The sequence below is a fragment of the Oncorhynchus nerka genome, linkage group LG12 (assembly GCF_034236695.1).
Source record: "Oncorhynchus nerka isolate Pitt River linkage group LG12, Oner_Uvic_2.0, whole genome shotgun sequence".
Lineage (NCBI taxonomy): Eukaryota > Metazoa > Chordata > Actinopteri > Salmoniformes > Salmonidae > Oncorhynchus > Oncorhynchus nerka.
The window spans coordinates 57,564,504-57,589,550 of NC_088407.1; positions in this window are offsets into that span (position 1 = coordinate 57,564,504).

The window sequence follows — 25,047 nt, forward strand, 5'->3', positions numbered from 1 at the left end:
GGGCACCCTCATAGATGTCATCCTACCTAACTCACCCTCCAAAGACACCTCTGCTGTTTTCAATCAAGATCTCAGCGATCACTGCCTCATTGCCTGCATCCGTAATGGGTCAGCGGTCAAACGGCCTCCACTCATCACTGTCAAACGCTCCTTAAAACACTTCTGCGAGCAGGCCTTTCTAATTGACCTGGCTGGGTTATCCTGGAATGACTTTGACCTCATCCCGTCAGTAGATGATGCCTGGCTATTCTTTAAAAGTGCCTTCCTCACCATCTTAAATAAGCATGCCCCATTCAAAAAATTTAGAACTAGGAATAGATATAGTCCTTGGTTCACTCCAGACCTGTCTGCCCTTGACCAGCACAAAAACATCCTGTGGTGTTCTGCATTAGCATCGAATAGCCCCCGTGATATGCAACTTTTCAGGGAAGTTAGGAACAAATATACACAGGCAGTTAGTAAAGCTAAGGCTAGCTTTTTCAAACCGAAATTTGCATCCTGTAGTACTAACTAGAAAAAAGGTTTTGGGACACTGTAAAGTTCATGGAGAATAAGAGCACCTCCTCCCAACTGCCCACTGCTCTGAGGCTAGGAAACACGGTCACCACCGATAAATTTCAACAAGCATTTCTCTACAGCTGACCATGCTTTCCACCTGGCTACCCCTACTCCGGTCAACTGCCCGGCACCCTCCACAGCAACCCGCCAAAGCCCCCACCATTTCTCCTTTACGCAAATCCAGATAGCTGATGTTCTGAAAGAGCTGCAAAATCTGGACCCCTACAAAGGATAAGCACCAGATCTCCAGTGCTCCCCCACAGCCTGGTGAGTCCTGTGCCTGCTCCACAGGTCAGTACAGAGCCTGCAGTGATGTTCTCCAGTCCGGAGCCTGCAACGAGGGTCCCCAGTCCGGGGTCTGCGGCGAGGGTCCCCGCACCAGAGGCGCCACCAAAGTGGGGGGAGCCAGAGGTGGAGCGGGTTCTGCGTCCCGCACAGGAGCCGCCACCAGGATAGATGCCCACCCGGACCCTCCCCTATAGTGTCAAGTTTGCGGCCGGATTCCGCACCTTTGGGGGGGGGTCTTTTTATTCTCTATGTTTGGTTGGTCAGAGTGTGACTCGGGTGGGAAACTCTATGTTCTTTATTTCTATGGTTTGGCCGGGTGTGGTTCTCAATCAGGGACAGCTGTCTATCGTTGTCTCTGATTGGGAATCATACTTAGGTAGCCTGTTTTGCCACCTTAGTTTTGTGGGATGTTGTTTTTGTACAGCTCTGGGTAGCCTACCGAACGTTACGTTCCCTTTCCTTTTGTTGTTTTTTGGTGTTCATTTTTAATACATTTTTAATATATGTCTCAAGTTCATCTTCCATGAAAACAATTAGAGACAAAGTGATTTTTTTGGGCTATGTCTTTTTTTTGGAACAAACACAGCTCTTTTTCTGAACATAACAAGAGGTGAAAAATCTGAAAAATAACAATTGCACCAATTAATTAGATAAAATATATATCCTGTGTCATAATTCACTCACACCTGTCCTCTCCATCAGGCTTGGGGCTTGCTATCAACATGAGATCCACCTCCACCTCCCATTCCCATTCCCACTCACACTCTTTCTTTTGCTCTCATTTAAACAAAAAAGATTCTAAGCTGATCAATCGCTTTCAATTTAAGGATCGATATTTCTTTCGCATAAGTTGTCTTCAAAATACTTGAGATTGTGATATTTTTTTAATGAAAGGTCGTAAGGGAGATAAAGAACAGAAAATGTAAAAACAGTATTGTGGATGATATGTACTTTTTAAACAATATTACCATTTCTAAAAATAAAAAAATCCAGAAAGATTGTACTTTCGTGATCCGTATAAAGTTTTACAGAGAGTTTAAAATGGCAAAGCTGACTAATTGTACTCTCTGCTTTGAGCAGCACTGGGAGAGGAGAGTGCTGACCACCCTACTTAAGCCAAGGTTAGCAGAGTAAAAGTTTGAGGAAAACGCCACTCACCTTGATTCTTTCAGCACATGCCACAGTCTTCAGGCATGGTGATCTGCCACTGCTGTGGGAACTGTTCTGACATTCTCATATGCTTTGCTAATTCGAAGTGACTGTTGATTGTCGACTTTCTCTTGTGTTCCAGCACAAAGTTGCACGGAGTGCAAAACAATTTCCCCCCACTTTCATGTAAAACATTTGGCAATAGTTTTGTTGGCAAATGAGATTGATGTCTGTTCATTGTACTGCCTGTCAGCCATCACCAATCAGCCATCCTCTTCGCACGTGAATACACTGACAGGCCAGGGGAAAAAACTTTGACATGTGATCCTCAAAAGGTTTTACAGCTGCACCATCGAGAGCATCCTGACTGGTTGCATAACTGCCTGGTATGGCAACTGCTCGGCCTCCGACCGCAAGGCACTACAGAGAGTAGTGCGTATGGCCCAGTACATCACCGGGGACAAGCTTCCTGCCATCCAGGATCTCTACAACAGGAGGTGTCAGAGGAAGGCCCTAAAATTGTCAAAGACTCCAGTCACCCTAGTCATAGACTGTTCTCTCTGCTACTGCATGGTAAGCGGTACCAGAGCATCAAGTCTAGGTCCAAGAGGCTTCTAAACAGCTTCTACCCCCAAGTCATAAGACTCCTGAACAGCTAATCAAATGGCTACCCAGACTATTTGAAATGCCCCCCTGCTGCTACTCTCTGTTATTATCTATGCATAGTCACTTTAATAACTCTACATGTACATATTACCTAATTACCTCGACACAGGTGCCCCCGCACATTGACACATTGACTCTGTACCGGTACCCCCTATATATAGCCCTTCTATTGTTATTTACTGCTGCTCTTTAATGATTTGTTGTTCTTATCTCTTACTTTTTGGGGGGTATTTTCTTAAAACTGCATTGCTGGTTAATGGCTTAAAGGTTTGTAAGTAAGCATTTCACTGTAAGGTCTACAGCTGTTGTATTCGGCGCATGTGACTAATAACATTTGATTTGATTGGGCCATTTTCCACTGTAAAAGTGTAGTAATTGGTCAAAATTATGAACCCGCTTTTGATTGGACCCTTTTATGTGCTAAAAGTGCAGGGATTGGTGAAAATTGCGAGCTCTCGCATAATATGCGCTAATTGGTTGATTTTGCATTGAATTATGCGATCGCAGAATTGCAGAATCCTGGAGGGACTGAATTATTTTCTGAGTGTTGGAGTGTGCCCCTGGCTTTCCGTAACTTAAAAAAACAAGAAAATGGTTTGCCTAATATAAGGAATTTGAAATTATTTATACCTTTACTTTTAAATTTTATTCAAGTGACAGTTAGGTACTTTTTCCACCACTGGTTTTATCTGACTGTTCAAACTTAAACATGGTCTCTTTTTGTGTGTCAGTATCACCTATCATAACTGCCACTGGTAATAAGACAGGGGCTGTGTGTTGTTTGTGTTCACAGAAACATGTATGGAGCCAGCACAAGATGATGTGATTAAGTCCAGACTGACAGACGGGCTTGATACTGATGTCTCTGAATGGAGAGAGACCTGGCACTTGGCATTATAATGTTGCTAGACAGGGGCCTCCCAAGTGGTCTAAACCACTGCATCGCAGTGCTAGCTGTGTTACTACAGATCCTGGTTCGATACCGGGCTGTGTCGCAGCTGGCCGTGACCGGGAGACCCATGAGGCGACGCACAATTGGCCCAGCGTCGTCTGGATTAGGGGAGGGTTTGGCCGCCCGGGATGTCCTTGTCCGGCATGTCCTTGCGGGCCGTGTGCATGCATGCTGACACAGTCGCTGGGTGTACAGTGTTTCCTCCAGCACATTGGTGCGGCTGGCTTCTGGGTTAAGTGTGCATTGTGTCAAGAAGCAGTGCGGCTTGGCGGGGTTGTGTTTCGGAGGATGCACGGCTCTCGACCTTCGCCTTTCCAGAGTCTGTACGGGAGTTGCAGCGATGGGACAAGACTGGAACTACCAATTGGATATGATGAAAAAGGGGGTAAAAATATATTTTAAAAACTTTTACGTGTATTGTCTCTTTTTATTATTGAATTGAATGCTATCAGCCAATATGGGGAGGGGGAAACACTGTATTCTGCACCAGGATCAGGGAACTCCTGTTGTATACGGGACACCACACAGGAAGGTATGGCCACTCTGACATGTTACCATGGTCGCCCCATTACCACCAGACAAAATACTGATAGGCACAGTATCTGTATCAGCTGGGAATGACAGTGAAAAGTGAAAGGTGAACATTGTTATTCTCTATGTTTGGTTGGTGAGGCCAAATCAGCGGGTACAGTTCCCCTTTAATGCTAGGATTGATGGTGTGGGCAGAGCTCCACAGCGCCCCCTTCCCAGTGGAAGAGTTAGTACGACTCTGATCTCTGTGCTTGGCTCTATCCTCTCCTCCGTGCTCTGATCTCTCTCCATGCAGTCGAATCTGCAGTTGAGTCACACTGACAATCTGCACAGTGGGAGTGTTGCAGAGCAGGCAGTAGGGCCACCAGGGAGCACAGTAAATATGACTGATAAGCAGACAAACAGAAACACAAAACGCACATGCACTCTCGCTCACACTAACACACACGTCACAGGGAGCCTGTTTATCTCAGCCTCGGCTGTTTGCTGTGGCCATGGTGTAGGAATGAGTCATCAGAACCAGACCAGAGGGATCATTCTTGATGAGCATGCCCTTTTTTCTATTACAGCATATAATCATTCATATTCCATTCACCCAGCTCAATGTAACAACAATAGGTTTAGGCTACCTGATACTCGAATCTGCCCTATACCCATCATGATATTGCTACAGTCTCACCTACATGTGAAAGTTTATAGGTTGATAGACAGGTTGGAGTGTCGTAGAAATTCTACACAGGGACACTCGAAGTCATGCGCTGACATTGAGTGTCCCTGTGTAGAATGCTCTGTCCATAATAAGTCTCCACCTAGCATGTTAAACGGCCGAGTAGGTGAACACAGAAAATCATTGGGTCTATTTAACAGGGCGTGGGGTTTATTTCAAAATGTATTACCAAGGTGGAAGAAATCTCATGAGCGCTTATAGTTGTATTGGTCAGGGGTAAGTCAAGTCCTGTACGACACTTTAACCCACTTTAACCCACTTTAACCCACTTTAACCCACTTTAACCCTATCTTTCTCAAATGATCCGTAAATGGACCACTCTGAACATTTCTCAGAATACTTTTTACACCACTTACGTGCGGCTATGTGTGGGTGTGCAAGTTATACTCAATATTATGTTACTTTATCTCTAGTAGCCCATTATACGCTTGTGTAACATCACAAATTCCTCCTCCACACCAGTGTTCTATTCATACGGGGATTTAAATATTCACTAGGGTTCCATTTAACAGCATATTCAGGAATACTACTCTCTTCTTTCATATCGCCATACAGAATCCCCATATAACGTTATAAATCTTTAGTTATTCATGTCCACACCGCAGAAACGGTCACAGCGCAGCAGCCCGAGAGGTACACATATCTTTCATACTGAGGAAATCAGTGTCCGTGGGCTGTTACCCTCTCAAATATTTCAATGTCTTCTCCTGTCAGTGCTCACTACCTGTAGACCGATGGGCGCTGGTGAACCCCGAGATATAACGTTATAGATCTGAAAACTCAGCTCACACAGAACTGGTTGGGGCATTCATTATTTTCCTTCTATAACTATACTTAGGTATTCACATCCACACCACTCCATGTGCATTTACAATTATGTGTAATGACTACAATAACACCTTGTGCTATTATCAGTGGTTCTCGGACCACGTAGACATTACATCATATGCATCATATGTATCTTCAACGGTTCTTACATTTACATTTAAGTCATTTAGCAGAGGTGCGTTCACCTTAAGACATCCAGTGGAACAGCCACCTTACAATAGTGCATCTAAATCTTTTAAGGGGGGGGGGGTGAGAAGGATTACTTTATCCTATCCTAGGTATTCCTGAAAGAGGTGGGGTTTCAGGTGTCTCCGGAAGGTGGTGATTGACTCCGCTGTCCTGGCGTCGTGAGGGAGTTTGTTCCACCATTGGGGGGCCAGAGCAGCGAACAGTTTTGACTGGGCTGCGCGGGAACTGTACTTCCTCAGTGGTAGGGAGGCGAGCAGGCCAGAGGTGGATGAACGCAGTGCCCTTGTTTGGGTGTAGGGCCTGATCAGAGCCTGGAGGTACTGAGGTGCCGTTCCCCTCACAGCTCCGTAGGCAAGCACCATGGTCTTGTAGCGGATGCAAGCTTCAACTGGAAGCCAGTGGAGAGAGCGGAGGAGCGGGGTGACGTGAGAGAACTTGGGAAGGTTGAACACCAGACGGGCTGCGGCGTTCTGGATGAGTTGTAGGGGTTTAATGGCACAGGCAGGGAGCCCAGCCAACAGCGAGTTGCAGTAATCCAGACGGGAGATGACAAGTGCCTGGATTAGGACCTGCGCTGCTTCCTGTGTGAGGCAGGGTCGTACTCTGCGGATGTTGTAGAGCATGAACCTACAAGAACGGGCCACCGCCTTCTTGATGTCTTCACTATTATTCTACAATGTAGAAAATAGTCAAAATTAAGAAAAACCGTTGACTGGTACTGTAACTGTATGTACATTTGTTTGTAAAATATATGGATAAAATACACCGTCACAACCGTCTCTACCCCGATAAGGTTGAGTCTCTATTGGCCTCAGGTATCTTAGCATTCGATTCCTAAAGATCCGTTTTGCATGCAAAAGTTGAATCATTAGGTTGTAGTTGAAGATCATTTCTGGAGCTATTTAGGAATAGCCTACCTTCCACTTATGAAACATAGTGTTTATTCTGAAAAGACACTTGAAATTAGAACATACAGTGCATTCAGAAACTATTCAAACCCCTTGACTTTTTCTACATTTTGTTACGTTACGGTCTTATTCTAAAATGGATTCAAATGTTTTTTCCCCCTCATCAATCTACACACAATACACCATAATGACAACGCAAAAACATTTTTTTCCAGGCTGTATTCGCTGCCAAAGATGCTTCAAAATAGTACTGTGTAAAGGGTCTGAATACTTATGTAAATGTAATATGTAATTAATAATTACATATCATATTTACATAAGTATTTAGACCTTTTACTCAGTACTATTTTGAAGCATCTTTGGCAGCGATTACAGCCTCGAGTCTTCTTGGGTATGACGCTACAAGCTTGGCCCACCTGTATTTGGGGAATTACTCCCATTCTTCTCTGCAGATCCTCTCAAGCTTTGTCAGGTTGGATGGGGAGCATCGCTGCACAGCTTTTTCAAGTTTCTCCAGAGATGTTCGATCAAGTTCATGTCTGGGCTCTGATTGGGCCACTCAAGGACATTCAGAGACTTGTCCCGAGCCACTCCTGCGTTGTCTTGGCTGTGTGCTTAGGGTTGTTGTCCTGTTGGAAGATGAACCTTTGCCCCAGTCTGAGGTCCTGAGCGCTCTGGAGCAGGTTTTTATGAAGGATCTATCTGATCTTTGCTCCCGTTCATCTTTCCCTCAATCCTGACTAGTCTCCCAGTCCCTGCCACTGAAATACATCCCCACAGCATGATGCTGCCACCATCATGCTTCACCATCATGCTTCACCATGGGGATGGTGCCAGGTTTCCTCCAGATGTGACACTGGCATTCAGGCCAAAGGGTTCAATCTTGGTTTCATCAGACCAGGGAATCTTGTTTCTGATGGTCTGAGAGCCCTTCATGTGCCTTTTGGCAAACTCTAAGCAGGCTGTTGTGTGCCTTTTACTGAGGAGTGGCTTCCGTCTGGCCACTCTACCATAATGGCCTGATTGTTGCAGATATGGTTGTCCTTCTTGAAGGTTCTCCCATCTCCACAAAGGAACTCTGGAGCTCTGTCAGAGTGACCATCAGGTTCTTGGTCACCTCCCTGACTAAGGCCCTTCTCCCCCTATTGCTCAGTTTGGCTGGGCGTCCAGCTCTAGGAAGAGTCTTGGTGCTTCCAAATGTCTTCCATTTAAGAACGATGGAGGGCACTGTGTTCTTGGGGACCTTCAATGCTGCAGAAATGTTTTGGTACCCTTACCCAGATCTGTGCCTTGACACAATCCTGTCTCTGAGCTCTATGGACAATTTCTTCAACCTCATGGCTTGATTTATCCTCTGACATGCACTGTCAACTGCGGGACCTTATATAGACAGGTGTGTCTTTACAAATAATGTCCAAACAATTGAATTTACCACAGATGAACTCCAATCAAGTTGTAGAAACATCTCAAGGATGATCAATGGAAACAGGATGCACCCGAGCTCAATTTCAATTCTCATAGCAAAGGGTCTGAATACTTTTGCAAGTAACGTATTTCTGTTTTTATTTTTAATAAATTAGCAAACATTTCTAAAACCTGTTTTTGCTAGGTCATTATGTGTAGATTGATGAGGAACATTTTTATTTAATCAATTTCAGAATAAGGCTGTAAGGTAACAAATTGTGGAAAAAGTCCATGTAAATATATTTTTTTCTGAGCTGTCTGACTGAGCAGCATTACAATTTAGAGTAGAGTACCACAAGTTTGCGTTATAGTACCCATAAAACCTAGCAGTCAAACAGGGAAATGGTTCCAATCATTTTTCCACCATTCGTTTTTCCCATAGGAGATTTTAGAAACACTTAAATTAAGGGCTGTGTTTTGTGTAGGTTTACCCTGGCATGACGTTTTGATAACCGTGTAAATCTCTCTTGGTCAAGGTGAATTTTATCACTATATTCACCTGTGTTTACCCTAAAAAATGTTAAATGCAAATTAACTAAAATATGAATTAAAAATATGTTTTTAACCTGGTGGGTGACAACTGCAAGCAAGCAAACTAGCTCCTTCTTTAGCTTGCCACCAAGGTGGAGTGTGACTGACTAAGGTAAGCACTGTTTTGAAAATGTAAGTAGGGTAGAGTTCAGTAGAGTTAATGTCATGTATCTATTGCATATCATTTCATTGCAAAAACTATTGTTAAATGTTGTTGGCTAGCCAAGCAATGCATTGCTCGCTAGCTAGCTAATTTAGCTAGCGTTATTGACGGCTGGGTGTCTCTGATAGATTATTTTTTATTCTGGTCTGGAGCCTCAGCTGCCTATGGACAGACCCCAGCCAATAGAAGTAGTCTTTTGTAACATTTAGATGGCTCGTTCCCAATTCAATTAAAATGTGTTTATGAACATGAACCCCTAATTCTTTGTCTCGTGTGGAATGTTTTCACTGACTCTATGTCTCTGTATCATCCACAGGGTAACTGTCAACTTGTGAGTCTGAAAATGGACACTGAAGGAGAAGGAATCTGCATTGTAAGTATCAATTTGATATTCAAAGACATTATTTTCAAATAGAGATGTTAAACACCGAGGTCATTTGTATATTATATTTTGTTTTTCAGATGCGACCTTCCAGGGACTCCCATGCCACAATTCAACAATGGACCAAGTTATTATTTCAGCAAAAAATAACAATTATTGAAAGCACTGTTTCAGTTGTCAGTCATGATTCATTCATTCAAACTTTACCACAGAATTCTATCGTGATTTAGCGCTGAACTTTTATGCATTTTAATGTAACCTAGCTAAGGTAAAAAAGTAACATTTTCCATTCCTTAAAAGACAGTACATGGAAACATATATTTATGAAAAATATTTTGGAATATATTTTACTAGCTATCACAGCATACTGTCAAAATGTATTTCCACGTACATATACTATACATATAAGGCTTATATATAGATATCTGTTATTTCCATATATACATGTTAAAATATATGTCAATATATTTTTTTTACGTAAGCGGCAGCTCACACGCTCTCCCTTTTTAAGGAGGGCCTTGAAATGGCCTGTGTTGTTTGTTATCCCACAAAAAGCCCATAAAACCGATGTCCTTGACTTAAAAAGATTCCTCAAAGTCACAGTGATGAGAGAGTTGACCGGGCCCAGAGATGCCTCTCTATGTTGGTTATATTCCCTACTAGAAAACTAAAGTAAGGAGGTCTGGGACATCTGTCCCACTATGCAGGAGGCTAACAATGGAGGGACAAAGTTAATACAGCCGTGAGCCCCTCCAGCTCTTCCTCTCCTCCTCTCTTTCTCACAACGGATAAATGGGAGGCGGATTTAAATGACTTTTCAGAGCGACTGAGAAGGGAGGGGAAAATAAGGAAAAGAGAACAGGCTTCCAGTGCCCGAGACATATCTGCTTCCTCTTCCAAAGCTGATGAGCTTTAGAGCTGCAGATTTGGAAAGAAAGGCGATAATGTAGCCATTTATCTGTAGAGTGCGAGTGGGATTCTGTAATCTGCTTCTACTCCACACCAGCAGTCAGAAAATAATATAATTTGTTTTGTCTGGATGTTTTATTAGTAATGGTCATTTTAAGGGCATGGGTTGAAATTCAGGCAAATTACATGTCGAGGAGAAAATTGGAATAGAAAAAAAGTTGAGCTGATGGACTTTGTGTCCTTTAGAAGAAGGACATGTGAAATGTGATCCTCTGCTTTACGGCAGAGCATCCTTTACCTCCTTTCATGTCTCCAATACAGAGGAGGTTGATAAACACAGACCTAGAACCACTACAGGTCTAGCAACACTGTAACAAGCACACTGGCTCTGAGTCCCTGCCGCTTTGCCATCACGCTCCAGGCAGTAGTCACCCCTTAACCACAGATCTAGGATCAGATCACCTTATACTTCCCTTACAAACTATTAGGGGGATGAAAATATCAGTGAGGCGCAATATCTACCACCTGATCTGGCCTACTGTTCTGTCAACATCTTTGACTTAGTCCTGATTTGTAATTTTGTGGTGGCCTTGGCTCCCATGGGGGAGGAGGTTTTCTCCTTGGCCTCGCTTTGTGCATTTAAACTCATGAATGTCTGACAACGCACATGTCTTCCAGGATCTTCGGCCCCCTCCTCTAGCCGCCCTGACGCCATTATATATGGAGCTCACACCTTCACCTTCCCATGTGTAACTCTGTGTTGTTGTTTTTGTTGCACTGCTTTGCTTTCCCTTGGCCAGGTCGCAGTTGTAAATGAGAACTTGTTCTCAACTCGCCTACCTGGTTAAATAATGGTGAAATAAAATAAATAAATAAAAAAACTCGCAGATAGGGGCGAGATGGAGACGAAAGATGGAGGAAAGGAGAGCGATGGAGAGATGAAGAAATGTAGAGGGTTTCCGAGGTTTGCCTACTGAGTCATGTAAACATGTATCTCCTCCCCTGGGTGGCTTTTAGCATAATATCTTTAGACATAACACAAAAACTCATGAATAATGCAACCCAATAGAAGAATGAGTGATGCATTAATTACCTTAATGGTCATAACTACTATATGTCAGTAATAAATATCCCATGATAATCAATCCCTAACCTACCATGCACACCGTGTCATTATTTACATGGGCTAACTAGACTTCACATCCTTCAGATTGTGCCATCCTGAGGGAACTCACCTCTCAACCCAGTGTTACATCTATTAGTTACATCTATTAATAAACATCTTCCTACTTTCAAAACAAAATCACGACCTCCTTCATACTGAGAGTCTTTTTCTGAGTTGACTGAGGGCAGACTGAACAAACATCTGGATGGGTAGAAGCCCCAGGGAATAGTAATATGAATCCCATAGGGAGGTGGTGGTGGTGAGGTGGCTGCCACTTCAAAAGACTAGACCAGCTAGCCTCAGCCTCAGCTCTCTCTCTCTCTCCCTCTCTTGCATAACGCTCTTCCTCTCCAATCTGCCAGGCAAATGTGTCTCACTGCATTATTCATCCTGCGAGTCGGAAATGAGTGATTCTCAGAAAACACATCCGGAATGATTGTTTTAAGTCTGAATATTAAAAGGGCCCTCTGTGCCCTAATATGATGTGCAGTGTTGGGGTTGGCTGTGGTAACATGACGTCTTCCCTTGTAATCAAACATATGACTGAGCTGACCCACACAGTATGTTATAGTGGTTTTTAAAATGAAGGTCATTTCAAAAGTTATATATTTGAAATACAGTAATAAAGTGTAATCTGCGACCGTCTAGCAATCCAAAGGCTGTGCATTCGTTTTAGCTAACCCTTCCGCTAGTCTTATTCTGGACTTAACCCATTTCACCTAACCTGCTACGGAAATTCTCATAACCTTTGTCGTTTTAGTTCTCCTAACCTTTTAAATAAATGATCTTAACCTTTTAGTTAGTACCCCTAGTACCCCGCCAATGAGAATTATGGGGAGAATTTGTTGTTATATGCAACAAGAAACCTGGTCTCAGAGAATCACGCATAATGCTATACGTCCTCCAAGACATATGCTAAGGTACAGCATCCAATTCTTATGCTATTGTACGATCAGGTAAGACATATGATACATATGTACGTACAGAATAATACTAATTGCCCTGAGACCACGTTGATGGGCTGCACAGCATATTGCAGTATTATAGAAATACTTTAAATAACCATGTTTGATTGACACCACTAGGGGGCACACCAGCTCTTATAAAGTTAGTCTCTAGATCCATGTCATCTGATGGCAAGCATAGAAGCCATCACTTTCATTACAGACAAGACAGCACTGGAGAACAGCCAAATAACCAGTGAGAAATGAATAATAAAACACTAGCTGAAAGCAATTATCACAAATCTCTCTGAAATCTTTCCAATGTTTGCAGTGCCTCATTGCTCTGAAACCCTTGAGGTAAATGTGACCTTTCTCATCCACCTCACCACATTCCACAGTGTGTATGACAGCATGTGAGCAGAAAAGAATCCAGTCTGAAAGGAAAGGAACAAATTCAATAATTTACAGGATATTCTTTAATATCTAAACCCTACCCAATTGATGGTAATGTTTTATACTATTGGCCTGTATCTAACCAAATCCTGAGGTAGTGTGAATGTGATCTGATCCATTTCGGCTCTCTTTGTATTTGTTTTGATCTCAGTGAGTCCTCCCTGGTCTCCCTGTGTGTGACCCTACCCTGGCCCCGCCCAAAGCCATGTTCATTTTCTTAGGAGACAAAAGCGTGGCCCTTGGTCCCGCTGGTCATGTGGTGGAGGTGGCGAGGCTCCGCTGCTCCCCTCCGGTCCCAGGGCCGTGTCACGCTGGGGCCCCTCAGGGGATCATGTCCTGAAGCCTGTAGTATCAAAGAGGCCCCTGGGTCAGGGGGCCGAGCAGAACCTGGGTTAACCCCCCTGTGCTCCTTGCATTACAAAGACATGGTACGTTCCCACTCTTTAACACTCACTTTCGCAAAATATGCGTATACCAATGATCCCCTCAAAGACCTGTTGTTCACCCTCCCACTGCTACATACAGAGCAGAACAACTGGGACCTCACGGTGAAACTAGGGTCTCTCTGTATAGTTTGTTAGATCCTACTGCTCACCTGTTCAGTAGGAATGTTGACCTAGATTGAAAGAATGGTCTCAATGATATTCATTCCATGTAACTTTATAGATGACTATCTTTGGCTATAACATGCCTACAGTAATTAGTCAGTCATTGGAAAATGTGAAAATACGCATGACCTAGCCAACGATAAGAATGTTAAAACGTTTTGTTGTTTGGGGATACACAGTGGAAAATATGTACATCATTTTATTGACTGTATAACAAGCTGTGCGCTGGAGATACTTATTTTATCCATCTATCCCAGCAGAAACGACAATCACCCTTCGGCTATTCTCCAACCAAAACCCTCCTCTTAGGTAACTCTGAAAATAGACTTTTTAGGTTGACAGGCCTCAGAGAGACAACTGCACAGCAACTTCTCTCTCATCCTCCAATACCATGTCCTCAGGATGTCCCTGGGTGGAAGTGGGAACACTGTTTTTGCCATTTTAGTCTTGATTTGAGAACGATCTGTTTGGTGTTGAGGGTGACAGTTGAATATGCTGTAATGTGACCTGTCCTTAGAGATTAGTATCCCTATTATTATTACATTGTGCATTCTGAAGCACCAGTCACGCTATGCTAAATGTCATATTTCATTGGATAACGTTGAAATGTTGATGATTCAAACTTTTTCATCAGTTGATGGCCCCATCAGCCATATTATTACATTCATAAAGATGTCATGGCATCTCCAATCCCTTTATCTCCTCCATTTCCACTGGGATGAGGATTTTCCATGGCGAGACACATTATGCAACACTATAATAGACTTGCCATTCAAAGTTAATGGGATTATATTTCAGTCTCTCCATTGACATGTTTATACACAGCATTATGCTGAAAACTTTTCTGAAATAGATTGTGGGAGATGTTTGTTGCTGTTGGCTGTTTAGTGAATTTAGGAATGTGAACTGACAAAACTGTAGTGAATTTACTGTGATACCATATCAAATCCAAGTGTATCTAATGGTAGGTAAATTCTTATAATAGCACAAAATCTATGTATATTTAAGTCTGTGTGCATTTAAACATGCAAATTCATTTTTACTGTTGGTTTTCAATGAAAGTCATTTATCTAAAACATGGCTTTTTACTCTCTATACAGATACACTGTGACCACTAGTCAGATTTGCTAGTGAGTCCATCCCTTCTGCTCAGTTTACCATAACAAAATTACATTTAGGCTCTGTTATTATTATCAGTCCCCTCAAGGCCTTCCAGCTGCTCAGCAGAAGGCGATTGTTTAAGAGATCATAGATCAACTAAAATGATCAACTAAAATGGTGGGAGGCAGGAGACGTGTAGAGGGGGAATGGTTCAATCTTACAAGAGTTTCCTCTTTCTCTGATGCACAATAAAACTGGGATAAAGACTGAAAGTGAATGGCTGAAATGGGGTCACTGATGGAAACAATGGCAGAAGAGGAGAGAGGAAATCTAATGTTTGCAGATGCTAAGTTTTATTGAGCACCAATGAAGGAGAGTTCTTTATGACACTTTTTTGTAAAACAAAACAGCAGAGTTCCCCCAGTCCTGGTTGGGAGTGGCAGAGTGGACCCTGTGCAGCAGTGAGAGGCCCCTCCATACAGCCTAGCCTAAATGGCAGAGCACAGGTCGTAATGGGCTGGCGCCGCCTTTGCCCACATTGTGGAAATGAGGCCATGTCTGTTTGTTGTTCTGGAGGCCTCATGTCCTGTCCATCAACGTCACAGACCAGAGACGCATAAGAGGAGGACTAGAAGGGGTCTCACCCTCTCCAATCTGTCCCGCATTGGGCTTTACAACCTGGGATCCTACATGTTGCCTATCCCACCCCAGACCCATACATCTCCATCAGAGTCTTTTGGGACTGACGGCTTTTGTATCGGCTCACTCTAGCTGCCAGGACCTGTCTCTACACTGCTAACATGGGTCTGGGCAAAGCTGCTAACTAAACAATAAGGCATGGGCCCTACCAGCCCGGACTCTGCAATGGTTAACCAGTGCCCAGCCCACTCGCTCCCCATCTGAGCCACGTCCCGGCCCCGTAGCCCCCAGGGTCTTTGTGGGGACAGGGTTCATGTTTTAAAGGTCGGAGCGGAGCCTGTCCCCGTTCAACCCACTGTCCCCCGAATATACTGAAGTGCAGTCACTAGAGATGTACTTTTTAGGCCTTTTGTTAAGTACTGTGTGTTCTGCATTAAAATCTACAGCACATCATTGCCCTGTGGATCCCTAAAGGTTTGTTGCCCAATAGTTTTTACTCTGCTTAGGATATAAACGTTTGATATTATGCTGAGTAAAAGGTTTACAAATCAATCCATCTTCATCAATGTAAAGATCATATTAGTGAACGCTATAAGTCAGCTTGAAGAGGATGATGAAATACAGATTGCAAATCAATTCCAGGTTGACAGCATCAATAATTTACTGATGAAGGAATATCAGTATTACAGTCCCACAGGCAACAGGTGGATGCACATCTGTTACCGTGTGCTGCCGTTTTGATGTTTCCTTCCTTCCCTCTCTCAATCTCTTTATCCCTTTATCCACAACTTTCTCTTCTATTCCACCCTCCCTCCTAATACAGTTGGGAGGTGAGGTCTATGCATCTCTCTTTTCATTGTTCCCTCTCTCTCTCTGAGCCCTGCGTTTATGACCCTCATGAGCGTGCATTGATATTTGATGCCACACTCAGCAGGGCAGGTTCTGTAAGTCCAAACTCAGGGGCCTCTGACTCTCCATCGGGAAAAGAAAAGACAAAGAATAGTATGAATGACAAAAGTGCTTTAAATCTATAACCCGCATGCCACGGCAAAGCCACACATCCATATGGCATCGGCCTGTAGGATCCTATGAGGAGCAGGTGCCTGTTTGGCCTAATGAGACAACACAACAGTCAGGAAAAAGAGCTGCAAGTTAGCTCCATCCTATAAATCAGATCTGACATTATCACCAAGGGCCATGACAATGATGTTATTGGCATTTCCGTGGTAGTGAAACAGTGACAGACTGAATGACTTGTCTTTGTTCCATCCAGCCCTATAGAGAGGGGAGGTCTGGAACACCATCCCCCTCGGTCCTGTTCAATAACTCCAGTTCCACTAGTTAAACAACAGGAGGCTGATGAACCACAGGGTCGTGGCCTCTCCATTGTTATGCTATCAGAGTGGAACAGGACCTATTTAGGTGGAGAGGCCAGTGAGAGTTTGGGTTTCTGTGGTAGTGTGAGTGGGTTGGTGCATGTATGCCCATACATGTGTGTCAGGGGAGAACGACTACCCCCTCTCATTGAAGCCACGAAGTTCAAGGCCTACCACGGTACAGCAGGCATTGTTTTCTGAAAAAAAGGATCCCTCATTATTGTGAATGGGAAAATGTCAATCTACCTGATCAATCTTTGTGTAAAATAAATACAAAAATCGAAGACAGTCATGGTACCAATAATTGTTTCTATTACACCAGATGTATGTCCTTGAACCGATTATTTTTAAAATCGCACACAAAAGTCGTAAGGATAATTTACTTTCTGACAGCCTGCAGTACCCCGGTGTGCCTTCAACTTGAGATACTCAATGAGAGGGGGCAGCACTGAGCTAGCCTGCAACATCACTTTCTGGAGTAGCTCATTCTGCGTGTGTGACACCATCTTAACTGACTTCCTTGGCTTCAAATGAGTCTTCACATAGGAATGAATGGTGTCACCTGATCATGGCTTTGATCATATACAGTTATCGGTGTGTGTTTTGATATGGTACGTTTGGTATAGTTACACAAAACAGATGGTTAATTAAGGCAAAAACTAAAGTAGGGTGGATGGTCGGGCTTTTAACGCTAACATTTAGCAACCCAAAGGTTGCGAGTTCAAATATCATCACGGACAACTTTAGCAATTGAGTTAATTAGCAACTTTTCATCTACGTACTAATTTTTAGCTACTTTGCAACTACTTAGCATGTTAGCTAACCCTCCACATAACCTTAACCTGAACCCTTTTAGCTAACCCTTCCCCTAACCCTTAACCTAACTTCTAAACTTAAACTTAACCTTAACCTAGCTAATTTGAGCCAGTTAGCTAATGTTAGTCACATAGCTAGAATTCATAACATATCATACATTTAGAAAATTCTTAACATATTGTACATTTTGCAAATTCGTAACATATAATATGAATTGTAATTTGTAACATCTCATACGAAATGGGTGATGGACTTCCACAAATGAATAGATACCAAACAAAAACGTAACATATCATATTAAATGGCATGTCTCGGATTTATGTACAGAACAATACGAAATTCTCTGAGACCAGGTTGGATATCCTGACTATCTGTAAATTCTTAACCGTTACAGCTGTGGTATTTCCTAGGGCTGTGACATGCCCAGGCAGAGCTAATCTCATGATTATAATTCAGATCTGCCTGAATGCAAATGAGCATTTCATGGGTATTCTTAATCTCCCACCTGAGCCCATCTGTGTGTGTGTGTGTGTGTGTGTGTGTGTGTGTGTGTGTGTGTGTGTGTGTGTGTGTGTGTGTGTGTGTGTGTGTGTGTGTGTGTGTGTGTGTGTGTGAGAGAGAGAGAGAGAGAGAGAGAGAGAGAGAGAGAGAGAGAGAGAGAGAGAGAGAGAGAGAGAGAGAGAGAGAGAGAGAGAGAGACAGAGAGAGAGAGAGAGAGAGAGAGAGAGAGAGAGACAGAGAGAGAGAGAGAGAGAGAGAGAGAGAGAGAGAGAGAGAGAGAGAGAGAGAGAGAGAGAGAGAGAGAGAGAGAGAGAGAGAGAGAGAGAGAGAGAGAGAGAGAGAGACAGAGAGAGAGAGAGACAGAGAGAGAGAGAGAGAGAGAGAGAGAGAGAGAGAGAGAGAGAGAGAGAGAGAGAGAGAGAGAGAGAGAGAGAGAGAGAGAGAGAGAGAGAGAGAGAGAGAGAGAGAGAGAGAGAGAGAGAGAGAGAGAGAGAGAGAGAGAGAGAGAGAGAGACAGAGAGAGAGAGAGAGAGAGAGAGAGAGAGACAGAGAGAGAGAGAGAGAGAGAGAGAGAGAGAGAGAGAGAGAGAGAGAGAGAGAGAGAGAGACAGAGAGAGAGAGAGAGAGAGAGAGAGAGAGAGAGAGAGAGAGAGAGAGAGACAGAGAGAGAGAGAGAGAGAGAGAGAGAGAGAGAGAGAGAGAGAGACAGAGAGAGACAGAGAGAGAGAGAGAGAGAGAGAGAGAGAGAGAGAGAGAGAGAGAGAGAGAGAGAGAGAGAGAGAGAGAGAGAGAGAGAGAGAGAGAGAGAGAGAGAGAGAGAGAATCGGGAGCAGTTATTGTAAACACACATTATCATAAAACAGAGTGCAAACTTTTCTGTAAAATTAAATTGTAAACTACAATTACAACCCTGAATATCTCACATGGCCATAACCTTCTTTAGTTTTATTTCACCACAAGACCACAAGCACTTTGGGTATCTTGGATCAAACAAATCAGTGCAATAAACATTGCAGTCCTTTAATGCCCTGACAAGGCATGTGACCATTGAAGTAAATTACACTTATTCATTTAAGTTCATCAAACCATCAGCCAATAAACCCAATTGTGTGTCACTAACCTGTCTGATGCCATCAAAGAGTTGATAGACAGAAGGAGCACACTTGATTTGAATGGGCCTGCACATCTCTTGAGGAGGACGACGCACACACGCACACCCTCCACATCCCGTCAATCATTGGTGAATGAGGAGGCATAGTGGCCGCCAACACTTGTGTTTTGTGTGCTGTGACCTCGGGGTCAGCAGTAAGTAGCTCTGTGTTGACCACAGACAATAGGAGCGCATCATGTACTCCGCATACAGTGGCCTCTCAATGGACACATGGCAGCTCCTATCCACAGATGGGAAAGGATGGGGGGGACGCGTTGCCGTGGTGAGGGAGCACAAGCGAAGGTAATGGGCTGAAACAATGGTGCTGATGAAAGCTAGGAGTCGTGCCTGGGCGTCGGGGGGAGAGATTATTGGGTGGCAGGTCTCCTTGTTATCAGTCAGGACGACACTGAGGGGGATGGGGCAGAAGGGCTGCACTGTGGCAGAAGTGTACAGATTGGGGACACAAAGCCATCTCCACGCACCAGTGAGCAGCCAACTGTTCAAAAGTGTGACCGGCACAATGGCAATCTGACACACTGGGCTCATCAGAGCCGAAAACAAGTGTTTGTGAAGACGGAGATTGTGTTTGGGTGTGTTTGGGTATGTTAGGGGGATAGATTGATAGATAGAAATGACTTACCCAATACAAAGATGGAGAGATCATTTGATCAGCATATTGAATTATTCCTATCTGACAGAAGAAATGTCCTGTTAGAATAGAGCAATAGGTACCTGGACTTGTCTGATGATTCTAGAATCAATACTGCCACTGACTTCATCTTTTCCCTAATCTTCTCACAGACTAGACTACCCAGGATAAAGTGTTGGTGATGGTATTGTCACATCTTCACGTGGAACAAAATAGGAAGTCACAGGATGGACTGTTGAGAAGATTGCACTGTGTCGCATGTGTGCACTATATGCCCTTCTGCCAATGGCCTTGTAGCATAACCAAACACAAACAGTGTATCTATGCCTAAGAGAAAGTAAACCATTGTAGTAGGTATATTTAGGATATGTAGTCTACCCATCACTTCTTGTGGCATTTTGAGACACAGACGACCAAGCAGTGTGTAAGCGGCCTAGGGAGGGGGCCGTGATTGGGGTCTCTGACACCGGATGGAGAGCTGCTGGACTGGGCCTTCTCACCCCTGACAAGGGTCTGCTCCTCTCCTGGACCTGGGCTTGTCCCCTTACTGTCTCTGACAACACTCTTTCCCTCTCTTTTCTCTCCCTTTCTCCCTTTATCTCCTTCTCCCCTGTCGAGCCCCCCTGCACTCCCTGTGGTAGTTGTGGTGTAATTTATGAAGCCCTAGCAGCATGGAGCAGAGCTGTGTATGGGACAGCCTGCTGACTGAGCTCTATTCAGGTCCAGAGGACAGGGCCACAGCTCCTTTCATCCCCCCATAATCAGCCTCCCTCCCTGTCCTGGGGAGTGGCGGGGATGCTCTCCTTCCAGTCCCTTCAACATGTTCCCCAGCCACATCCGCATAAAGATTAAGGAACCTTAAGAACACTGTGCAGGGAAAGTTAGTGACTCATAAACAACCCAGGGGATTTCCATAGCGCCCTTGTCTTGTTTTTGTCATTCAGATAATGCAATTGTTTCAGGCTGTGTAAATGAATAAATCACAGTGCTGTTTGTGCTGATGCTCTGTGATAACAAAGGCTGCACTCCCTGTTAACAGAACACCACTCTGGCTGTTCATCTAAACTCTGTGAAACAACTTGTAAACTCTTTAGCAGACAGTTGAAGTGAGCAAATGAATCAAACATGGAGTGTCTTTTTCTGATAACATTGCTGGTTGGCTACTGGGGAACCCATCCCACATCTAGCTTCCAAAACAAAGTGGGGTTTGAGATGGAGATGAATAGTCTCTTGCCAGTCTATCTCTGTTGTTGTTCTCTGTGGTTTTGATGCCCCATCACCCACAGGTCCAGATTAAGCCCTGATGTGTACAGAGCATCTCTACTGATTCTGTTTAACAATGACAGAGAGAGAGAGAGTGGTGGAGCTGTAAGGTACACAGGACAGCGTTTGCTCCTCAGCTTAGTGCTTTATTGAGCCACGATGGACCTAATCTGGCGTGATCCTCTGTCGCTACAAGCATATGTCTGTGATAATGCCCTCATTTTCTGGTCACCGGAGCACTTTCATGGGACGTGATCCCCAAGAGGTGGCAGAAGGGGGTCTCTAAACCCTAAAATGGAGGCTCACGGAAACCCTGAATGGAGGGAGAGGTCTTTAAAGGCGTGGGCCAGTGAGGAAAGTAAAACACTTTCATTCAGGGTTAAAGAGAGTGGGATTATTGAAAAAACATGGAGGGTGGCTACTCTTTCATCCGTTACAGCCGTGGCTCTGAGTCCCTTCTGTCTCTGTGTGGCCCATCGCTTCTGTAAACACATGAATACGAATGAAGGAGAGGGTTTAGTCAGGCTCTCACATTTACACATGCAGACTGAGCAAGAACCTCGTTGTCATCAGAAGGGGAGATGTTGTCGCCTTTGTGCTCTTATTGTGATCCGAAACAAGTAAAGGAAAGTATTGCACCAAATACTGTACAATATCTAGACTAAAATAGACACAAACGGATAACCAGTACATGGAATAGTGACTTCCCTGATACGTGTGGAACATAGTCTGGGTTTGAAAGTCAAATCATCCATTAGAAAGTGTATGTGACTAATAGAGAGTGAAATAAGAGCCATTGTGTCTGACATTAATTAGGACCGAGCCCAATTAGGAGTCTAAGTTTCCAACAGCCTTTTTGGCTAGCAGCCTAACGATGGGAAAATCCATATGTTCTGAATAACTCACCTATGTTGTCTCTCAAGGTTTGTCCAATTATATGATCCTTGAGAATGGGCCAAACCTAGGAAACCTGCAGAGCCCCCCTCTTGTAACAGAGGTAGGGGGTCCTGTTGACCCACTTGATTCTCTTCTGAATAAAGTTTCTGCATGTGTGTTTGAGGAGCACATAGAAACACACACATGACTCACACAGAGTAAATGTACACTACCGTTAAAAAAAATGTTTTGTCTATTAAAATAACATCAAATTGATGAGAAATACAGTGTAGACATTGTTAATGTTGTTAATGACTATTGTAGCTGGAAACAGCTGATGTTGTATGGAATATTGTATGGAATAGCCCATTATCAGCAACCATCACTCCTGTGTTCCAAAGGCAAGTTTATAATTTTAAATGGCTAATTGATCATAAGAAAATAATTTTGCAATTATGTTAGCACAGCTAAAAACTGTTGCTCTTAAAGAAGCAATACAACTGGCCTTCTTAAGACTAGTTGAGTATCTGGAGCATCATGTCTAGTTTGAGAAATAGACGCCTCACAAGTCTTCAACTGGCAGCTTCATTAAATAGTACCAGCAAAACACCAGTCTCAATGTCAACAGTGAAGAGGCGACTTTGGGATGCTGGCCTTCAAGGCAGAAAGAGGAGTAGGAAAAATCTCATGTCAGAGTTTTTGCTCTGACATGCACTGTAAACTGTGGGACCTTTACAAATAATGTCCAATCAATTGAATTTACCACAGATGAACTCCAATCAAGTTGAAGAAACAGCTCAAGGATCATCAATGGAAACAGGATGCACCTGAGCTCAATTTCGAGTCGCATAGGAAAGGGTCTGAAAACTTATGTAAATAAGATATTTCAGTTGTTGTTTTTTAAAATAGATTTGCACAAAAAAATATATATATATATATTTGCTTTGTCGTTATGGGGTATTATGTGTAGAGTGATGAAAAAACGTGTTTTAATTCATTTTAAAATAGGACTGTAACGTAACAAAATGTGGAAAAAGGGAAGGGGTCTGAATACTTTCCAAATGCACTGAATGCACATATTTAAGGTGTTTTCACACTTGGTCCCTTTCAGACAATTTTTGTGAACTCAATGCGGTTTGCTTCATTTTTTGAACTCAAACCCTTCAAAAGAGCCCTGAAGCAAACTGAACTGAGACCATCGGGAGAGGTGTTCTGGGTCCGATTCCCTTTTGATGATGTGCAGGTTTGAGGAAAAAAAATGTGTGCTGGCATATTACATCCTTCAAAACGTATTTTCCCCAGTCGGAGTTCCCAGCTGCCTTCTCAGTTCAGGCTTTCCTGTTGTTTTGAGCACGGTAGAAGTCATGCTGGATTGACCAATGTTGAATGTTTATGCTTTTAAGCTTGGAAAAGAGACCCTTAAAACCAGACTTTGAACCACACAGGCTAGTGATTGCTTTGAAATGCTTGCAATTAGCCTCTGATTTCTTCCAAACCACTCGTTGTTGAATATGCAATTTCCAACTTGTTGTGTAATGTTTATGTCCAATGGCCGACGAGCACAGACACGTTTAGACAGACACGTTTTTTTTTACATTGTTTTGCAAACTGATATGTAACATGTATTAATGCCCAAATAACATGCAAAACAGGCAAAAAAAATATAGGGCCCCACCTGCCCTGAATGACGGGTCGCCACTGCATTTTACGAACAAATAATCTAAACTAAAAACTCAAACACATATTTTAGAATGTCTGTGCATCCTTGACAATCACTAATCAATATCCCAAAACAGCACGTTTTTTCCACGAACCTGGAGTGTAATCATTAGCCAAACAGTCAACTAAAACCAGAGTTTCTTTTGGACAAATTCAATCCCTGTTTCATTCCTTCTGCTCCCGTTTAAGAAACGTTTTGCAACAGAATCGGAATACGCCCCTGCAACTTCATCATCTTCTCTATTTTGTGGCACCAATGTGAGGGGTTAAGGCAGGGGAAATGGTGTTTCAGTAGTCTAGTGTGTGGTGTGGAAAAATGATAAGAGAAACCTGCAGAGCTTTGTGTTCACATTGACCTAAAAAAAGGGGTCTTGAGGGGTCTGAGTGTTCACACTGCACAAAACATTAAGTGAACTGCACTGAGTTCACAAAATTGTGAAAACACCCTAAGTAGCAGAGTAGTAGTTGGTATTGCATTAGTCAAGAGGGAGAAAACGTTACAAAAGTGAGTTCTACTTAAACCTGTACCTACAGGTCAGGCTTTTCTGCCCTAGGCCATTCCTCTGCAGGACTGAAACTGCACAACATAACACAAAAAGCACTGTCTGATGTTTTTACCAGCACTCCACCCATAATATTTCCCTCAGTGTAGGCTAGTCTTGGCAACATGTCACAGGAAATTCCAGAGCAAGAGACAAAAATGTGCTAGTGAGAATAATAGAGGAGTGATGTGGAGAATAAATGGAGCTGGGCTTCATATCTCTGCCATGTGATTAAGAAAGAGACAAACATCTGGACAATAGCGTTGCTGGAGCCATGTATGATCACATATAACCTCATGAAAGGGCTTTGTGAATACAGCAAATGTGTGGTAATCCCCTTAAGCAATTCAGCATGTTGTGGTCATATGTAACAGAGTTATTATTGGTGATTCAACTTGCCACTCTATTGTAAGCCAATGGTTTTTTGGTTTTAGTTTTGTCTTGCCTTCACGTACTCAACATGGAATCTTACTGGCTGGTTTGCGTGGCTTGCTTACGAAGGTTGGTGATTTTTATACTCTGAAGTGCAGATCGGAGTGTTGAAGTTATATCGATTTGTTTGTAAACATTGCTGGAATATTGTACATGAGATGTGGTGTTTCCTTTGTGAATATTTGTGGTGCATTTCGTCTAATATAATTTTAGCAAATGCTAGCTGGTTATTCACTGTGTCTGGGGGTGTTATGTATACTGAACAAAAATATAAATACAACATGCAACAATTTCAATTTTTTTACTGAGTTACAGTTCATATAAGTAAATCAGTCAATTGAAATAAATTCATTAGGCCCTCTATGGATTTCACAGGACTGGGCAGGGGTGCCAAGCAAAGCCGAGGCACCCACTGGGGAGCCAAGCCCAGCCAATCGGAATGAGTTTTTCCCCACAAAAGAGCTTTATTACAGACAGAAATACTCCCCAGCACTCCCCCTCAGACAATCCCGCAGGTGAAGAAGCAGGATGTGGAGGTTTTGGGCGGGTGTGGTTACACGTGGTC